General features: G+C 41.2%; 2 protein-coding genes across 7 annotated transcripts in view; one reads left to right on the top strand and one right to left on the bottom strand.

The window, feature by feature from the left end:
- The window catches only part of CMSS1 (cms1 ribosomal small subunit homolog), a 247,515-nt gene that overhangs the window by 45,832 nt on the left and 188,716 nt on the right, over positions 1 to 12,967 (bottom strand). The window contains exon 2 of one of the 5 annotated variants that reach the window (XM_064521017.1): positions 10,020 to 10,060. The exons of the other annotated variants lie outside the window; for them this stretch is intronic. The gene's annotated coding sequence lies outside the window, so the exon portion shown is untranslated. The remainder of the gene's footprint in view (positions 1 to 10,019; positions 10,061 to 12,967) is intronic. 5 annotated transcript variants of the gene reach the window in all.
- The window catches only part of LOC112990573 (filamin A-interacting protein 1-like), a 135,508-nt gene that overhangs the window by 12,513 nt on the left and 110,028 nt on the right, over positions 1 to 12,967 (top strand). The window lies entirely within an intron of this gene.

Genomic DNA, 12,967 nt, shown 5'->3' on the forward strand with positions numbered 1-12,967 from the left:
GCCAGACTATGAGGCAGCACACCTCGCAAAGCACTGGGATGCACACTGTCAAGAACTACTTTACACAAGATAATTCCTTGGTTTCCACCTCCTAAAAACTCTTCATGGGCTGGGTTCTAGGGCTCAGCAATCTCTATGACCCTGTTCTTTTTCCTCATCAGCCTTGGAGCATTACAATGAATAAATACCACAGGGTTGCTTGCACCACGGAGAAAAAGTTCATTTCCAGTGAAAGCCAACCAAGCTGAGGAAGAACCTACTACTTGAACTTATGAATTAGTCCTTGAAGTGTGCTGGATAAGACTTGTGTTCATCAGCCCTTCTCAGAAGTGGTCATAATCCAGTGGATGGCAAATTAAACAAACAACGGGAAGAAACGAATCTTTACTGACTTGCAGATCTTCCAAACCTTCCAACAGTCTCAGATAAGTTTTAATAGTCACATAGACATAGCACACACTGGTGCAATACACATACATGGCTGGATAGATAGATAAAGCCCTTGAAAATCAAAGAACACTGAGAACTGTAGCTAATTTTGCACCAGAAACTGGTTTCCTGTACCCATTTTGCATTTCAGGATGTAGCCCAGCAGTGAGCGGCGTTCATGAATGCTCACATCACCAAGACACACACGTGTCTTGCATACGCCACCTTCCCCCCGCCAAAAAAACAGAGATTTCTCTTCTGGCAACATTACATGTGAGGATGAACTATTTTTAAAAAGAGTGAAAACAAAGCCTGTTTGGAAAGAAACTTTTCACTCTGGAGCAAAAAAAAAATTCCAAACAGTTTTATCTACTCAGTCAGGGACCAAGACTTTGTTAGCAATTGGGAAAGTGCTCTACAGTTTGAAACATTACAGCCAAGGTGACACAAGGTAATTCAAACAACCCGAATGCCTAACATGCAGTTATTTTTACTGTAAAACACCACACTCAGACCAAATGAAACCACATTGTTCGTTATTATGGAAAACACACTAATTCTACTCACTATTTCCTGCAGGTTTACAACACTAATAAATCCAGATTTGTGTCATTAATCTCTAGAATTAATGACTGACCGCCAGTAACAGTGCAGTAAGCGGTGAGTAAAACACTAGAAACGCCCCGTAACACAGAGGCTATTGCCTTTGTGTGGGGAGACACTGTGTGGTAAGTGAATATTAACTTGAAGGATACAGCTCATTTTACACTGCTGGGCTCTCCTATAAATGCTGGATTTGGAGCACATTAATGTAATAACATGCTCCCAGGATTTTTTTTTTTGAATTGGTAATTATAATGAAACACTTTGACTGAATAGTATCACCCTCACCCACTTACATCATCAAAACAAGATTACATCGTTAGGTTTGCTTTCTAAAGCCCATCTTTGGCAAAGCAAGTCACCTGTTCTCTCGGGTTCTGTTTAGAAAGCGAGATTAGTAGATTAATCCATTTGTTTCCTCAAGTATTGGGCTTTCTACACTGCCGTATTTACCATATGACTTAAGGCACAGCAAATAAACTCTGTCTTAAATCTGTGACTGCCTCAGACCTGCTTGACTGGGCTCTCCAAGCCTCTGGAAGTAGGCTCCTGGTTATGTGGCCTGAAGTCCCAGGCCTAATCCCAGTATATAATACCTGAAGAAGTAAAGATTTCCAGATACAAGGCTGAAAAATCTTACACTTCCATCCTCAAATTCCACAATGCAAACTTATTCATATACATTTACCCAGCAAGCAGGTGTGAGTGTATTTGATTAGATGTGCTGAAAGAAGATCCTCTTTATTGTCGCAGCAAAGGCAGGCTAGATAAACACATATATCCCATCAAGTTAGACAATAGTCTAAAGGCTTTCCCACACTCATATCGGGGTTTGGCCCTCAGAGTCATCAGCAAAATACTACTATTAAGCTACATCCACCATGCTTTCCTCACAACGCTTAATTTCCTCCTTTACTCCATTTCCAATTAACTAGTGGCCTTAAGAGTCTAATGTCTCACACACTAACCTACAGAGTCGGAGCCAGGATCTGCCCATATATACAGGACAGAAAAAAGTTCAAACAGGCACTGAATAGAGAGTTTGATTTTGCTTACATTGGACGCAGTACTTGTTCAAGCAAAAACACAGGGGGAGTATATTAAAAAACAACACACACACAACTTGGCATGTTGAAAGTAAGTTACGGTCATGTCTCTAATGTTAGAAATGTTGACAAAAGAGTTCAGAGTCACTGCCAAGCTTATTGTCATCCTGAATATATATTGGCTGTTCAGACATCAGTCATAAGATTTAAAGAAAAAAACAACATTTAGTTTTGTATAGAAATGTTAATACACGTAAAATTAAACAAGTTGTTTGCCCCCCCCTCCCCTTTTTTTAAACCAACCACCATTCAGCACATGCTTGTTGTAATACACATCTTTCAGGAGCCTTTTAATCAACCACAGCGATTTGTAAACCATTTCAAAAATAAATATTTAGAGGTCATGTAAGCAATGAACTCAAAGAATGGCTTAGATCCAGGCATTGTGTAGACCGAATGATGTGATCCTCCAGACATTTTTCTGCCCATGCAGTGCCATCAAAGAATTTTATTGTTTTAAACAATATGACCAAAATTAAGGAAAGAAAGAAAGATATGAGGAATTGAGAGCTGTGAAGTGAGACGGGGGAATGAGAGAGGGGTCATACCCCACCACTTAAACATAAGCAGCAGCAGGTTAGGAATGAGGTAAGAAGCAAGGTCAGAGCAGCAATGGCAGCCATGTCTTTTCTTGGAAAGAGGTTAAGAACTAAATTAACACAAAAAATAACCCCCGTGCTTATCATCTGACATCAGCTACTCTCTGCCCTGTTTTCTTTTCACTAGCCTGATTAGGATTTTTAACAAGACAACTTTTCTTAACCACCCATTTGGACATTGAAGTGTTTGAGGAAAGAGCTGGAGGCTCAGCTGCTGCCCCAAGATGAAGTGCAGCTGGCAAAACACTCAATTCCATTAATTATCTTTCCTTAACCAAAGACCTTCCTGGAGGGCAAGGAAAACGGGAAGAGCAGCTCACCTCACAGAGTTACCTGTGAAATGTGACAGGTGCTCTTCATCCTAAATAGCAAGTCCACCCTGAACCTTTTCCCTCAACCAACGCTCCCCCTTTGGGAAATGATCTCCCATTTCAGAGAGCTCTGTTGGTTTGAACTCCAACTGACTTGGGAAAGTGCTGTTTCTCATTTAGTTCAGCAACAGTACACAGGGTTCCTTCTCTGGACTTTGAAAATCATGCAGAAGGCCTTCTTCTGCCTTGTCACCAGCCATGTCCAGGTCTCTATACCACTTTGCAGCAATATACTTCATTCTGCTACTCTGCTAAATTACTTGCACATGCTTCTGTAGTAAATCTTTCCTTAGCTGTGTGCTTCATAAAATGAAGTGGAAAAGTCTACTTCACAGGCTCCGTACCAGCCACAAGAAGCTGCATGAAACCATCCAGTCAAACACAACGTCCTCTGGAGAATTCTGGGGCACTGCTCTGCCACATCCTGATTTTCAAACTTTATCCACTCAGCTGAAAGGATGGTTAAAATCAAGTTTTCTGGGAACAATGAAAATCTTATTTCACTCTTTTCTCATTATTCAAGCGTGGCTGAAACCTTCTGTTCTCTGAATAGCTCCCCCTCCCCCAAATGCTGGTACATGTGGGGAAATTTCGGCCTCAGAAGTGGAAGTTCTCATAAAAACTCTGGAGTAACGGAAGATGTGGGAAGGGACACTATTATTTGCTCTCAGCTAGCGCAGTTGCTAGCATGATGATATCTGCCCCTTTAAAGTCCACTTGCACAAGGGGAGGTTACTGTGTCAGTAAATAGTACAGTACTTTATCACCAAAACTATAAACCTCTTTTCTTGGAATAGGCAAACATCTGAATAACAGCTGTAAAAGCAGAATCCATGCTCTGGGCAAATGGCATCTAAGCCCCTGCTGTAGCCAGAGCCTAGGCCCAGTTTCTGGACAGAGTGACTCAGGCCAGCGCATTAGAATTCAGGCTATTGCTGGGAAATGCCATTCCAATTCCACACCTGTAAATTTGGCGCTCTCCTCCTTTCTCAGGTTTATCTTTATAGCTGCAAACTTTGTTTGGCATTCCTGCTCATGAGTACCGTGAGTTAAAATGGAACACATTAAAAACTTAATACTTCATGTTGGGTTTAAGGCTGAGATTGAGAAAACCCACGAAACCCAGGATGCTCAAGCTGTAGTTTAGAACTACAAATACAGTTCTTTTCCTGGCACCTTCTGTAGGTACCTTAAAAAATACTCCGAAATTTATCAAAAAATACTTCAATGCAAGTAGAGTGAGTTTTCAGAGGATAGTTATTATCTCTATTGTGAATGGATAAGCTATTGCACAGGAGTGTAAGAGGATTTGCCTCGGTCACATACTGAGTTAATGGCAACACCAGGAGCAGAATGCAAATCTCACTTACATGGTACAGCAGCAAGAAGATTGTGTGTGGCTTTTCTGCTTATTTACTGTATATGCCTCTAAGTCTCCTTACTTTTCCACACATGGATTATGCAGGACTGAAGTAGGCTTCTCCCACTCTTGGAAAGCATTATACGTAACTGCTCATTATTACCACTGAGTGTATTACTGCTAGAGTGTGAATCATACCTTTGAATAGCCAGACGTAGTTCAGTTAAAATCCCAAGCCTTTATGCTTGCAACTAGCACATTTCTCTTACGCACTGAAAGCTCCTAGTGGTTAAATAAGGCAACCCCCTGCCTTGAGTCCTGCTCATGAGCTAGCCTCCCTCAGCACCTGCTACACTGAACTCTGCATGGTTAAGCTTGGCTGACAAGTTAGACACCCCTCACCCCATCTTTTTAAAGCTTTGCTTCCTAGGAAATGGGGCTTATATGACCTCAGTAGCTACATGGGTGTATTCCACAGATCCCCAGATCTTTTTTTAGGCCCAGAGTCATTGCAACAAAATTTGACAAAGGGCTGGAGAAAAGAAACTCTTGCAAGTTCTCGCAAGTTTTGTGAAGAAAAAGGGCAGCAAAGCAGAGGGAAGAGATCCTATAATTATCCTCACTGAAGGAGAGGTCGACATGCAGGATCGCATTCTCTCAGATCTCAGAGAGAGAGGAGAATCCCAACAAATTCTTCGGCCGTGGGAAAAATTTCAGCTGGGACTCGCAGTCAACCACTGGACACAAATTTATAGGAAAGTAGGCATGTTCAGCTCCAGCACTCAGAAAACTACATGTTTGGCTAAGCAATCATTGTAAGACATACTCATTTGAATGATTTATTCCCTTCTTTCTTCTATGAAATCTTTCCCAGCACTGGAACAGGAGGGAGCAAACCTGTGGGTAACACATATTTGCTAGCACAGAAAGTATATTTACAAAAGCAGCTTTTGAATTTCCCAAATTAAAAAGAAAAAGAAGACAATGACAGGGGAAGGCAAAAGATCCTGTTTGTTTCTGATCTTGCCTTTTCAAACCACTTTGCATCCATCTGCTTTCAAATACAGAAAAGTGTAGTTACCCTCCAAATGAGCACTGGATAGTGCCAACATATGTGTTTTTTGACAGCTGAGCTTATTTTCTCAAGGTTGGTATACCGGAGCAGAAAGCTCTGCTTGAGAGTCCTGATCACATATCCCCTCCCCACACCAGCTGTGGCTGCCGAGCAGGTCGGGGGAGGACTGACTCCCAGTACTGACCTTTTCCGAGATCTGCCCCTTGGCTGCCCTTGCCAATTTTACCCCAACGAACCAACCTGGCAACGACCCGCTACCCATGCCTTTTACTGCTACCCTCGCTCACAATGACCCAGCGAGAGAGCAAGCACAAGCCACTCACCTGGCAAAGCTACAGGCAGTTGTGGGAAGCAGGCAGTGACCTTTCCAGAATTGCAGCAGGAAAACAGTGCTTTAAGAATAAACCTTATTATGCAACAGAAAACTTCCCCACTGGCGTAACAACAAAGGGGGAGACTATTTCCCACCAGCAGTTCACTATATGAGGATGTATCAGGAGTACAAAATTCAGATAAAGGAACTTCGACTTCCAGGCTAAACCAGTTGTCACAGCACCATGCAGTGCACCATTTTTAGTCCCCTGAAGAGCTCAGACTTGGCCAAGCACATACAAGGTTGCCTTCTGCAGCACTGCTCCTCTTAGGATCAGGTATTTAACCACGTAGGCAGCACCTGGGATATGGAAAACACAGAGGATAGGAGACTCATGTATCATTGCACTGCCCAGAACATCCTGTGGGTTGGTGAGAAGAGAGCTTTGCCACACTGTCTCCCTCTCAAACCTTCATTCTCCAAAAAGCAGAATAGACAGGACAGCAGGAGCTGTGTGGGAGAACTCTTTTGTCCAACTACCAAGAGTTTGAAAGGCTGGAGCTTGACATAGAGAAAGGCATAGGATACAACAGATTTTTCTAAGGAAAAGCTCCATTCATGCTGTCCTGCACAGCAATGCGAGAACCCTCGGTGGGAAGCTCCACAAAAAACTTCTCTTTGCCAAAGAAAGCTTGGTTAGCAGAACATGAATATACACTAAAAAAAAAAAAAAAAAAAAGAAGCAGAAAAATGTTCTTAAAATGTCAGTTTAAATGCAGATTGATTCTTCCTTCTCAGTAATACTTTTTGTGGCTGCTCCTATTAGTGAGGTATTGGAAGATGTGATATTATAGGCCTGGTCTTCAGCAATTCTCTAAAACCCTTGGTTATTGAGCAAGCCTGCTAATCAGCCACCTTTCCCTGCTTGCACATGAACCCAAGTCAAGTAACCTGAGGAGACATTAGCAACTCAGCACTCACCACAATTTCATGTCGTGGTCTGACCAAGCGGCACAAGCACTTAACCACTGCCGTTAACAGCAGCATACTGTGCACATTAATCCCTCACTGATATTTCATGTCAGCTCCCGTTGCAAATCAGCACAGACAGCGATGGATTTTGGCTTAATATACTGACGCAGTTGTGCTTGCGCTTTTTGGAGCAGGGAAGATTACTGTTCCTACCTAAATTACATAATGATCCGGACGGCAGCCTGCCAACCTCCTTTGAATCGTGCCTCACCAGAACTAGTGTGCAGCCAGGACTGCTTCAGCTAGGACTGCCTGAAACACCTGGAAGCTCCCTTCAGAGAGGAACACCTTAGAAGTTGATGTCACTTACAGGTTACCTGACTGCGATGCGCAAACTTGCTAGCAGCCAGACACAACACAACAGGGCCACTTTAAAAGAAGTGTTCAAGGCACGGTTTTCATTGCTGCCGTTAATGCAAACACATCATAGCCACCACCTTACCCTGGTGTACAAGAGACATTACCAAGCTAAAGCAATTGCAACACTCAGATGATGGCAACATTCTCCCAGCAGACTGCACTATGCTGAAAACTGAGTGGGAATGTCAACTTAGGTATTTACCCTACCTTGAAGTGGTTTTGCACGGCAGAGAGAAGACTTTGTGATTTTTTTTGATAATTAATCATTGTGCTCAAGCATCCCAGGGCCTCTTTTTTGCAACAAAGTAGAACTTTAGAGGTATAAAAATCAGTTTGAATAAAGTTAGGGGGAAAAAAAAAGAGCCAACAGCTACCCGAACATCATCTTTTCCCCCCAAATGAGAATGCATTTTTTCCTAGTATCTTTTCTGATTCTCTCTACATTCTTCTTGGTCTAAAAATATGACTGTAGAAAGGGATAACCTAACAAACCAGAACTTCGCTAACAATACCCCACAAAGAACTTACTCCATTAGGTATTGATATCGTAGGTTAATAACACTAGCTCTAGTCAGAGTAAGTGCCATAGTTCTTGCTTAATCGAAACTTAAACAGCATCAAATTTCTCAGCTCTCCAGTAGGCAAGGGGAATGAAGAAAGAAGTTGAAAGATCTCAGAGCCAGGGCAAGGCAGCAGCCTGAGTTAGTGTGGCACAGCAACATGTGCAGTTGCAGCATGTAGGAAAATAATTCATTTGACTCCCCCTTTCAGAAGCACCAGGCACTTTTGGAGGTACCCAGTGCATTCACAGCTGGCTTGAGGGAGGGAGCTGTTGATGACATCTGTTATGAGTACAAAAGCAAGGCTCCAACTCAGTCATCTGGATTAGTAGCAACAGTCTTTAACCACACCACTTAAGAAAAGTTACTGGAGGGACAACTGCTCTTGATGAGTGTGTCAATAAACTAATACCAGCACCAAAGAACACAGTCATCTGAAGACAAGACATGGCACAGTGTCACATCTAAAAGAAAGTCAGTTTTTTCCTTCCAACTGGTATCTGAAAGTTGCAGATAGTAACAATAAGGGTATTCAAGAGAAGAAAGGGAGCCCAAACATGGGGATTATTTTGAAAATTAGACAGAAATCTGTTATTACTGTTACTATTTTTAATTGGAAATGGAATCAGAACATACTCGCTTAGTGACATGTAATTTAAGCAGTCTATCATTCAGTATTATGTCAAATCAACATTCTGCAGAACATTAACTTCCACCTCAGGTTCATCCTCCTATCCCAACCCCGAGATACTCTTTCCAAAAAACCACTATATTTAATCCCCATGTTTATAAACCAGATAATACGAATGCTTTGGTATTCAACCTTAGGGAACTGCATAGTACTTTTAAAATCTCTAAGGAACTCTTGCTGGGATAATATTTTAGACTTTAGTCCCCAAAGCAACATTTCTCAAATGACCTCAAGCTTGAAGTTACCTTGTTTAAGTTGTGTAAGGGCTGCTCAGACATGTTGTTGCTGGCATCAGCTCAAGTTCTTTTAAAATATAGTTAAATTTGCAATAAACAGAGAACAACGAGGCCAGCAAATGAGAAAGATTTTAAAAGGTTACTACCAGAAAAAGCAAGGGGGATCCTGCATATAAGCACAAGCAACAATTTTAAAGAGTGGCTAAATGCCCCCTTTACTCACAAATTGCTCAGCGTGTTTCCCAGCCACTATGCTCTTCAAAGTACTGCATGTCTTACTCTCCAGCTGTGTCAAGACGTTATTTATCAAGGCCCAAGATACACATTAATACGTAACCTGCCAGAGGTGTTTCAAATTCCAATCCACAAAGAAAAGATTCCTTGCCATTATTACAGAGTGCAAAAAGTTATCCAATGCCCCAGAGTGGGAAGGCTACCTCTCTGGAATACTGCCTTCCTCCCACCACGGTACCATCAGCTCCAGGTGAACGATACAGCTCCTCCATGCTGTCTCCATCTTTCAATACTGGCTTTGAACCAAGAATTTTACTATTGAAGAACAAGTGCGGAAGGGCTGAATCCCAAGATAAGTAAGAAGCAGGGCTGACCTCATAAGCTGCTCCCTAGGGCATACCATTGGGATTGCATTAGGTTCCTGGAAACATTATATGAAAAACAGACATTGAGGTTTTACCATTCAGAGGCAGGAAGTAAACAATGTTTAGTAGCAACTAAATATGCTTATTATTCAAAGAAATTTAAAACACAAACCCCATGTACAGATCATGTCGGGGTTAAAGGGATACTTAGATCTAACAAGGGAACATAGCAGGAAGAGGTCATGGCAAAATCCAAACTTGCAGCTTAGGTACATGTGCATGCTTGTGAATATTTGCAGAGAACTACACAGTTATCTAATGGTCTTCAAGAAACGTGGCTTCTACATTATAGAAAGAAGATTACAGAAGCACTTAGTTTGGTTCAGATCCACTCCCAGATTAAGTCAGTAGAAAAAATAACAAAAAACCCCAACCTCCAAAACAAAACAATCCACTTCAGCAGGAGGAGAATCAAGCAACTGATGAGTACTTTTGAAAATCCTTCCGTCTTATTAAAACGCTCTGCTGAGAATGAGCTACGCGAGCTGCCAGGTATGTCAGCTTTTGTCCACTTTGAGGTCACATGCAGGTGAGCCCCAGCCCTGGTTTCTCCCTTTATACGTGGAAGAAATTTATGCTGTATTTAAAGTATATGCTTTAGACATTCTCTAATAGTGAAGATTACCTTTCTATTTTAACATGCCACAGCCTTCCAGGTGAAATCCACTGGAAAAAGAGAGGTTGGAAAACATTAGCAACACAGAAACAAGCAGAAGAAACATATGGTGGGCCTATCACTGCAGGAAGCCATGATCTTTTACTCAAATTTCTTCACTTTTTTTCCTATTGCGATGACCTCAAGGACAAGTATCTTTGGACCTTAGAACATGGACACCTCCATTGCCTGAGCCGAAGCACTGAGACCCGCAGTTGGAGGCACTGGGCACAGGTCTCACTTTGTACACTCCAATACGAGCTCATGTAGACCAAACTGACAATTCATATCACAAACAATATGAGCCCTGTATTGGTCCCCAGACATTTTGATTGCTGGGAAACCCACTAATTTCACACTACCTAGGTGCTAAAATAATGGTTCATCACTCTTATTTTTGACTATCCTAGCAATCAATCTTAAAACAAAGTAAAATCAGAATAGTGCTACTGAACTAGCAGAACATCACAGAGTGAATATTTCAGAGGAAATACTTCAGTGTTTTTTTCTTCTTCTGTTGGGATATACACGCTTAGACTGACATCCTAAATAATTCTTTTTCTCCTAAAGGCACAAGTTACTCAGAGCAGATGAGGACACTCAGTCAATACTCTGAGCTCAACACTTTTGTGTTTTCTCCTCTTGGAGATAAATTAATTACTAAGGAAGAAACAATTGTAAAAGTACTATATTTAATGCTTTCCTAGTCTCTTTTATCAGCAGGTCTCAAAAAGACGCATGTACTTTTTAATGCACTTACTCATCCTCCCAACCACAAACCTGAAATCCAGAAAACTGGACCTGCAACAACTCAAAATCTTTCACAAAAAGCATCAGCCTTTGGACAAAAACCTTTTGGTTTTCCAGTATTAGCAAAAATCCGCAGTTTTTAGGACCATAGCAAGAGAGGGAAAATCAGCTTTTGACCAGTCCCATCCCACACAGTCAGTCTCATCCATCCCCAACTACTAATGAAGAATCCTCTTGATGTAGCCAAGCTGCACTACATTGAGAGCTGTGCATTATCCCAGTGCCTGGACCACTAGATTCATAAAAATATGGAATTCTGAGAAAAAGCTGAGGGAGACTGCAAAAATTCTCAAGTGACACCTACACCACCGGGGAGCTGAGAATCTCACAGGTCTGAGTCCAAACATTACACAGCCAAAGCATCCACATTCGGTTCTATAAGAGCAGGCAACAAACCCAAAAGCATCCTAAGGCCAGTCAGTTGTCCTGTCTCCCTGGCTTTGTAAGTCTAAATAGAATCGGAATAAATCCAGCTTAAAGTGGGATTCTGAAAATTCAGTATACTAAAAAGCTGTTTTAAGCTTATGTTCCAATATCCTAAGAACTGTACATAAAACACGACAAAAATATTAGCAATAAAGCTTTAGGGATTGTGATCTCACATCAGCATGAATAAAGAACAATTTCAACTGTAGTCAACAAAATTACATCCACTGACACGAGATCACAATATGGCACTCATGAAATACCTTAAATCTTAAAATCCCCAGATGCAATGGCTGTGGTCAATGTCTATATTAGCCACATGTGCATTATCCTGAAAGGAGGTTTCAATTATTTTTATAGTGAGATAATGTTCCCCTGACTATCTTAAAGTCTTAGTAGCACATAACAATTAAATTTCGTTCCTGAGAAGACAAGAGCAAACATCTGCAACTTTGAATCTATACAAAAACTAGCCATTTTTCCATCTTCTTTATGTGAACAGTGACACCGCCCTGGCTTTTCCGCAATACCACAATGCTACTGACATACAACAATTTGAAGGGAGAGCAGAGGGAAGTCTTAGACTCTGAGGCCAAGCACAAACTGGAAGTTTTACACTTTGCCAGTTGCAAGAAAAATGGGAAACGAAACACTTCATTCTGTAATAAAGTATCGGCTAACATACTTAGCAGAAGGAAAGCCACTCTTCAGCAGCCAAATCTGACATTCATTCTGTGAACTAAAAATATATTTGCAGAGGTTTGCTAATACGGTTGACCTCAAAATTTGGAACTTTCTTCCTTCCAGATGCAAATTAGCTCAAAATTATGTGTTTTCAGGGAAGGATCCAAAGGCCCCTCTACCTTCTATTCCCCACAGAATTTAATCACCCAAGCATTACTGAATGTAGCCAATCCTACAAACTAAGGAAACACTTTTATCCCTACTTTTGGATATAAAATCGAGCAGAGTCTTCTGTGATTCCTAGGTTATACTTTACAGCGTCACTATGCAAGGTTTAGCACACTGCATGATGCCAAAATTGGTCTTACCCAGTACTGCTCTCCTGTGTTTGATCCTAAACTGATAAGAAAAAAGAAAACAGCATAGTTATCAGGGCTGCAAGCAAATGTAGATTTTTCTTCTGTCCTCCCCACTTTTCTTAAGATGAAGTAAAAGAACAAGAGAGATTAAACATATTTAGTAATAAGGAGAAGGTAGCAGAACAGAAACAGAACAAGAACAGAAAAGGTAGCAGAAAGGCGGCTATAAGAAAAAGCTACTTAAAGCTTGTTTCGTCAAGAGGAAAAACAGGGAGCCGACATATGTTAACCAGCTACATTACTACAAGTCAAGCCAACTGCTTACCTCAGCTAGCTAATCCAAACTACAATTTGATTTGTTTGTGCTAGGAATTGAAGAAGAGCTATTTCATACTTTTCTTTTAATAAAAAAAATGGTTACTGTCCAGTACCTAAGGATTCATTGGAACATGTCATCTCAATGTTTATTATGCCATGGCTGTACATAGGAACTGTCACTCAAGCCAGATTCCTTTTAGGCCTAACAATATCAGGGACAGTATTTTAATAACCATCCTGTTCTTCACTATGGACATGTGATTAAAAAAAAGTGTATAACAGCACTTACTCTAAATTTTAGAATCCCCTAATTCTCCTAGC

This window comes from Dromaius novaehollandiae, chromosome 1 (assembly GCF_036370855.1).
Source record: "Dromaius novaehollandiae isolate bDroNov1 chromosome 1, bDroNov1.hap1, whole genome shotgun sequence".
NCBI lineage: Eukaryota > Metazoa > Chordata > Aves > Casuariiformes > Dromaiidae > Dromaius > Dromaius novaehollandiae.